An 8,237-nucleotide genomic window follows, 5' to 3' on the forward strand; every position below is an offset into this window, starting at 1 on the left:
GGTGGTGTTTTCCGGCGGTTTCCGGCCACCTCAGGGATGGTTTCTGTTCCTGATTTCGATCTACTCGTCGATACGAACATTTCGATATACAATATGTAATTTTTGGAGATCGTATGAGCATGTTAGGGTTTTTGTGATTTCGATAGTTTCGGTTATCGATCCGTGAGGATTCGGCCGTTCGATCGACTTGTAGTTTTGATTTATTGATCGTAGAAGTGTTCCGAGATTGTTTGATGGTCTCGGATGAGGATCCGACTGTTGGATCGTCGTATAATTGTGTGTTGTGAATTGTGTGCTTTGTGTTGTATTGAGTGTGACCTTGATGTGATTAGGTAATTGACAAAATTGTGTGAGCGGAGTTTGGACGATTTGGTGATTATTGGGCTGTTAGAGAAGACGCAGCGGGAATTTAGAGGTAAGTAAATCTCACGTGGTTCATTTACGAACGGATTTATTTATTATTCGGAATTACTTGTTTAATTGTTAAATCATTTTCGAAACAAATTATTTGTTTTAAAATATATGAACTTGATCGACAACGGTTCATGGGTAAGTTAAAACAATGTTTTGATATAAAATGATTTTCGAGAAGTATAATTTATAAAAGGGAAAATTACTGGTCCCCCCTTTAACTTTTGGTGCGTCGACAGTTCAGTCCCTGTTATTCTAATTTTAACAGATAACTCCCCAAACATTCAAATTTCACACAATTTTATCCAAAATTACCATTTTACCCCTCACTTATTTTTTTTTGTTTTTTTGTTTTTATTCTTCTCTCTCTCTCTTTTATACATATGTATATATATGTGTGTGTGTGTATGTATATATATTTTTTATTATTCTCTCTCTCTCTTTATATATATATATGTATGTGTGTGTGTGTGAGTATATATGTATATATGTATGTATATGTGTGTGTATATTTTTATTCTTCTCTCTCTCTTTTTATATATATTTATATGTATATATGTGTGTGTGTACATATACATATGCAGATATATACATACACATATGCATATATATAAATATATATATACATATATATATATATATATATATATATATATATATATATATATATGTATGTATGTATATGTAGATATATGTATATGTAGATATATATATATACATATATATATATATATATATATGTATATGTATGTATACATATATATCTAATGTGTTTATGTATTTGGTAAGTCTATATACTATGTTTATGTTTCATATTATAAAAAAAATTCACAACTTTTATATATCTAATGTGTGTGTGTATATCTATATATATATATATATATATATATATATATATATATATATATATATATATATATATATGTATGTATATGTATATGTATATGTAGATATATAAATATATGTATAATTTTATACATATGTGTGTGTATATATATAATGTATATGTGTGTGTGTGTGTATATATATATGTATATGTAGATATATATATATATATATATATATATATATATATGTAGATATGTGTATATGTGTGTGTGTGTGAAAAAAGGAAGTGAGGGGTAAAATGGTAATTTTGGATCAAATTGTGTGAAATTTGAATGTTTGGGGAGTTATCTGTTAAAATTGGAATAACAGGGACTGAACTGTCGACGCACCAAAAGTTAAAGGGGGGACCAGTAATTTCCCCTTTATAAAACTATAGTTGGTATTAGTGGCATCCCTGAGTGGATGACTACGTATATATATATTTACGTGAAATATATATATCTTGGTGGAATTGAGTGTGTAGTTTACTATTGTTGTGCAATGTGATGTTGAGGAAAATATATGGTTTTGGAAATAAAAGATGGTTTTGTTGGCTTTGAGTTTTGAAAGAAATAGGTATGGTTTTGGTGATGGTTTGAGTTGAGAAACAATATTTGGAAAATGATTTCATTATTGTTTGAGGCTGTTGGAGATGAGGAAACAATAGTATGTGATGACTTGTGTGGTGATCTATGTGATGACCTGTGTGGTGATCTGCGTGATGATTTTGTGTAAATGATGTGGGTTGTGGTGAGATGATTTATTTGAAGTTGATGGGTGATCATCGACTTTGGTGTTGATGGGTGATCATTGACCCTAGTGTGAGTTGTTGACCTGTGTGGTGATCTGTGTGATGACCTGTGTGGTGACCTGTGTGGTGATCTGTGTGATGAGCTGTGTGGTGGTTGGCGTTATTAATGGATGTTTTTAGTAAATGTTTCTATTTATTTCTATTATTGAATTGTTGTTTTCTTGGTAATCTCCTGAACTAAATTCTATGCAGGGATTACTGTTTCTGAATTGATTGTTTTAATGTAATCTCCTGAACTAAGTTATATGCAGGGATTACTATGATTTTATTGGTTGTTTCAATGTAATTCCCTGAACTAAACTATATGCAGGGATTACTATGATTTCTTTCGTTTGATTTTAATGTAATCTCTTGAACTAAACTATATGCAGGGATTACTATGGTTTGAATTGTGTGATTTTAGGTGATCTCCTGAACTAATTTTCTATGCAGGGATTACTAATTTTGCTTAATTCTTTTGTGAGTACAGTCGTGGGTTGTGATCTGCAGTGAGTGGGAAATGAGTTGTGATGTCATGGTTTTGGCAAATGTTTTATGTTGAGAGGAAATGAGTGTGATTTCGTAGTTGTGTCGTTGAGACAAATGAGGGATGATCTGGTAGATTGTTGTGTTTTAAGATGTTTTCTTGTGATTATTGCATATTGATTTTGCTAAGCTGAGATGGTTAAGCATATGTTATGTTTGGTTGTGTTCGCGGAGTTAAATGTTGTTGTTTTAATTATCTCACGAGCTGAGAAATTATAAGCATGAGTGACGTGAGTCATTTTAATTGAGTTTACTCATACAGGCTTAAAAAGCTTACCTGGTTTGTTTTGTTCAATCCCGGTGCACTATTCTACGGTGTAGGGTTTATTGTGTAGGTTAGAATATCGAGTGATCGTCGTCAAAGCTGAGGTGTACGTTCGGTAGCGTGGACGTGGAAGGGTACTTTTAGTTTTAAGTCTTCCGCTGTGTAGAGAGTTGTGGTGGGTGTGTTTACTTATTGAATTGTCATTCAGTTTGATTTGTAAACTATCTGTAATGTAATATGTGACTCTAAAGAACGAGTCAGTATTGACATTGTGAGCTCAGTTTGTTTTGTTGCTTAATTTAAATGAAAAATTTGTATGTGTTTTTCTTGTGATTGTTAAGTTATCACGTTTCGGATTTGAATTTATTTATTCAAAATTCGGGGCGTGACACCCATCAGGTCCAGGCCCCACGTGGAGTGTATCCATGGACCAATGATGATCGACAGTGGTTCCGCCGGGGCATGTGGGAGATTAGCATATTGTTTACATTTGTGGCAGGATCTTGATATCCTCGTGGCGTCGTCACCGAGCGTAGGCCAAAAGTAGCCTTGTCGCATTGTGCGATTGGCCAAGGATCTGGCGCCCGAGTGGTTTCCATATTTCCCCACCGTGGATCATTGCCAGAACGACCTTTCCCTCCTCTGGGGTTAGACAGCGGAGGTTGGAGTGGGTGAACCCCTGGCGGTAAAGCTTGCCATTCTGGATGTTGTAGCGGGTTGCTCTCCGCTTGAGCTGTCGTGCTTCGACTTTGTCCTCTGGCAGTGTTCCATTGCGCTTGTATTCGATGATTTCGTCCATCCAACTAGGACTGACCTTAATGTTGAAGATCTCTGCTAGGGTTTTTGTGATGCTTGGCTTGTCAAGACACTCCACCCTTGTGTCCGCTGGACTTTGGTGGGGCTGGGCGGTTGCTAGCCTTGCCAGTGAATCAGCCTTGGCGTTCTTTTCCCTGGGGATCTGTGTGATGGTGTGAAATTTGAATTTTTTTAGGAGCGTTCTGACGTACCCCAAGTATGCCGCTAACTGTTGGTCCTTAGCCTGGAAACTATCATTGACCTGGGTAACGACAAGCTGGGAGTCGCTGAATATGTTGACACTGTCAGCTCCTGAGTCAATGGCGAGGAGTAAGACGGCAATGAGCGCTTCGTACTCCGCCATATTGTTTGAGGCTTTGAAATTGAACTTTAACGCGTATTCCACGTTCATTCCCCCTAGCCCTGTCAAGATGACTCCGGTGGCGCTAGCCTTGGCACAAGTGGAGCCGTCCACGTGTAGGTTCCAGTCCGATTGCTGGGGGGCGGGTTCTTCAGCGGTTATCATTTCTGTGCTGGGCTCTGCCCCTATGTTGGGTTCAACCTGTCGCTCGGTGAGCTCAACAATGAAGTCCGCCACCGCCTAGCCCTTCATGGCGGTTCTTGGTTTGTAGTCGATGTCGAACTCGCCGAGCTCGATGGCCCACTTGCTGAGGCGCCCAAAGTGTTCAGGGTTCTGCATTACCTGCCTCAGCGGTTGGTTTGTTAAGACATGAATTGTGTGGGCTTGAAAGTACTGGCAGAGGCGTCTAGCGGCGACGATGAGTGCGAGAGCGAGCTGCTCCAGGGGGGATATCTTGTTTCAGCCCCGTTCATGCCTCTGCCGGCGTAGAATACGGGGAGATCATCCTGGCCGTCCCGCCGGATAATGGTGCAGCTTACCGCTGACTGTGACACCGCTAGGTATATATATAGTGTCTCCCCCTGCACAGGAATGGAGAGGAGTGGGACCGCTGCCAAGTACTCTTTCAGACTCTGGAACGCCGCCTCACATTCTGGGTTCCAGTCTATGACCTTCTTGTGGGTTGTCTTCAGGACTTTGAAAAATGGGAGACATCTGTCAGTGAGTCTGGAGATAAACCTAGAAAGGGCGGTTAGTTTGACCTGGAGGCTCTGAACGTGCTTCTTCCACTCTGGAGCCTTCATGTTGAGGATGGCCTGTACCTTGTCAGGGTTTGCCTCTATGCCCCGTTCACTGACTATGTAGCCTAGAAATTTGCTGGCGGTGACGCCAAAGAAGCATTTTTCTGGGTTGAGGCGCATACCGTAAGCCAAGAGAATGGCGAATATGATTCTGAGGTTTGCCACGTGTCCGTTGGCCTTTATGCTTTTTACCAACATGTTGTCCACGTAGACCTCGATGATTTTGCCCAGATGTTCAGCGAACATAGCATTCATCAGCCGCTGGTAAGTTGCACCGGCGTTCTTCAAACCGAAAGGCATGACATTGTAGCAGTATAGGCCCTTGTCGGTGGTGAAGGAGGGGGATTCCTGGTCACGAGGGTGTATCTTGATCTGGTTGTAGCTAGAGAAGGCATCCATCATGCTGAGTAGCTTGTGCCCAGCAGTTGCATCGACCAGTTGGTCTATGCGAGGTAGCGGGAAGCTGTCCTTGGGGCATGCCTTGTTGAGGCCCTTGAAGTCGACACACATTCGCCACTTTCCGCTGGGTTTTTTGACCATGACCAAGTTGGAAATCCACTGAGGGTAATTGACTTGGCGGATGAATCCAATGCTCTGGAGCTTGGTCACCTCTTCCCCTATTGCACGATACCTCTCCTCGTCAAAGGCCCTTCGCCGCTGCTTGACAGGGTAGGCGGATGGTTTGATACTCAATTTGTGCGTGATGATCTCAGGGGAGATGCCTGGCATGTCGGCGTAGGACCATGCAAAGACTGCGGCGTTATCAAGTAGAAATTGGGTGAGTTCAGCCGCTACCTCTGGGTCTAGCTGGGCGCCGATGCGGACTGTCCGCTCAGGGTGCTCGTTGGAGATGCTGATAACCCTTAAGGATGTTTCTAGGTTGACAGGCTCTTTTTTGACATATTTCTTCTCGTCATCCTTGGGGTCCTCAAAGATATTTGGTGCTGGTGCATGGTTTCCTACTGTTAGGATTTCATGGCGGCGCGCTGATCGTGCCACGGTTGTGGAATAGCATTGTCGTTCCAGTTGTTGACTTCCCCTCACACAGCCTGTCCCGTTGGGAGTAGGGAACTTCATGAGGAGCATGTATCCGGCGATGATGCACTTGAGTTTGTTAAGTGCCGGTCGACCAATGATGGCATTATATGAACTGAAGCAGTCCACAATGATGAACTCTGTATGGATTTCCGCCTTACATGGACTGGTGTCGATAACTAGTCGCATGTAATCAGAACCTAATGGCTGTGTGACGTCACCGGAGAAGCTAAGCAATGGCTCATGATCCTGTAGTAGTTTTCTATTCCGCTGAAGTTTGTCATAGCAACCGTTGAAGATAATATTTAAGGCGGATCCGTTGTCGACAAGGATCCTTCCCACTGACCATTTATCGAGTATGGCGTCGATCAAGAATGGATCGTCGTGGGGCAGATGTACTCCGCGCTCCTCCTCCTCTGAGAAGGTGATGGGCTCCCAACCAGATTTTGGGAGTTTAGCGGACCTCCCATAGCGGATATTGTACACCTCTTTGGGGTGGTTAGCACGTGCATAGCGCTTTTTTTCCCTGTGAGACATGTTGGTGATTGGAGCGCCACCGTCGATGGTGTTGATGCGGCCCATGGGCTCAATGTTGGCGATCACGGGTGGTGGTTGGTGCACCTTGAATTGCTCCATCTTACCATCTCGGTACAAGGTCTCAATGGCTGTTTTGAGGGCGTTGTAGTTATTGGTATTGTGCCCGCTATCCTCGTGGTATTTGCACCACTTGCCGGTGTTTCTGGGCTTTCCCGTCCTTGGCTATTTTCTTGGGGGTGGTGGTGGGATCTGGTCCTTGCACTGGTCATATATTTCCTCGTGTGAGGCCGTGAGGACTGTAAACACTGCGTACCGCTGAGAGGAATCCGTCTGTTTATTACGGTTATCCCCATGAGATGAGCAGTTGCCCTTATTGTAATGTTGGTCCTTCTGTCACTTGCTCTGGTAGTTGCCCTGTTGCCACTCTCTCTTCTTATCAGTTGGCGGCGGGGCAGAGGTTTTGCTAGCGGAGGCTGATGGCTGGTGGAGGGTTGGGTGGACTTTACAGGTGTTGGTGGTGGTGGGGGGGTTTCTCCATATGTGATGAATTTTGCCTGTGCATGGATGACGGCCTCGCTCATGACATGGTCGTAAGCGGCATTTGGATGATTGTAATTGAGGTGATAGAGAAATGGCCCCTTGAGGAGTCCCTGCTTGAAAGCTACCAGAGCCATTGTCTTATCAAGATCGCGGCACTGGGACGTTGCCGCTCGCCACCTGGTGACAAACGCCTTCAATGTTTCATCCTCTCCCTGCTTGAGGCTAAACAACTGAGTTGTACTATGGTGTCCAGCGGCCAATAGGATGAACCGAGAGAGAAAAGTATTTGATAGGGCATGGAATGAGTCAATGGATCCCGGTGGGCACTCAAAAAACCAACTCATCGCCTCACTATCCAGCGTTTCGTTGAACAAGTGGCAGAGGGTGGCGTCATCGAACCCCTTGTTATTGGTGACTTTTTTGAAGGTGTCCATATGGACAAAGGGGTCAGTCTTGCCGTTGTAATGTGACATCTTTGGTGTCTTTGCGTGCGCCGGGCGGATGGCATGCAGAATCCTGGCGGTGAATGGTCCTGGTCTGGATGCAAAGAGTGGATTTGGTATTGGCGCTGGGGCGCCTGCCTCCGCCCGGATTAGCCTTTGCTCTAGTTGTTGCATCCGCTCCAGTATTAGGGCGGTTGTGTCTCCATCGGGTCCCGCCTGGATGTTCCGCTGGACCAGCTCTCGCCTGGGGGCAGGTACATTACCCTCAGTTCTAGCCCTGAGTGCCGAGCGGTTGGTGTACGGTTCTGACTCCACCTCCTGCTCCAGCATTAGTCGGGGTGGTCCCATTCCCCGTAGCTCTGGTGGGTTCAGCGGTACCTGCATCTGTATGATTGGTCCGGGTACCAATCCGCCGGTGTTGGGTTGACTGTGTCTGGTGCTCCGCGATTGCTCGCTTTGCGCTGGGTTGGCGTTTGCTTCCAGCGCCTTCTTCAACTCGTCAAATCTTGACATCAGCGTGGCCACCTGCTTTTGGGCCTCGGCCTTTTCTCTGCGCTCTTGCTCGCGTTCTCTATTTGCTTTGTGAAGGTCCACTAGTGCCAGCTCATACATAGCGGCGAGGTCCTATACCGGTGGACGGCTGCCGCTCGGCTGAGCCTCAGCTGTAGTTTGGGTTGGCGGGATCTAGGGAGTAACCTGGCGGGGTTGACCAGTGTGTTGAATAGTGCACGGTTAACGTTAACCGCTGGGTTAACGTTATCCGCGGGGTTGGTGGGATGGGGGTTGGCGGACTGATCCGCTTGCTCCTCAGCGTTTCCCCCGCTACCGTTAGTCACGGTGGATGTTG

Source organism: Rosa rugosa, chromosome 6, assembly GCF_958449725.1.
Source record: "Rosa rugosa chromosome 6, drRosRugo1.1, whole genome shotgun sequence".
Classification (NCBI taxonomy): Eukaryota; Viridiplantae; Streptophyta; class Magnoliopsida; order Rosales; family Rosaceae; genus Rosa; species Rosa rugosa.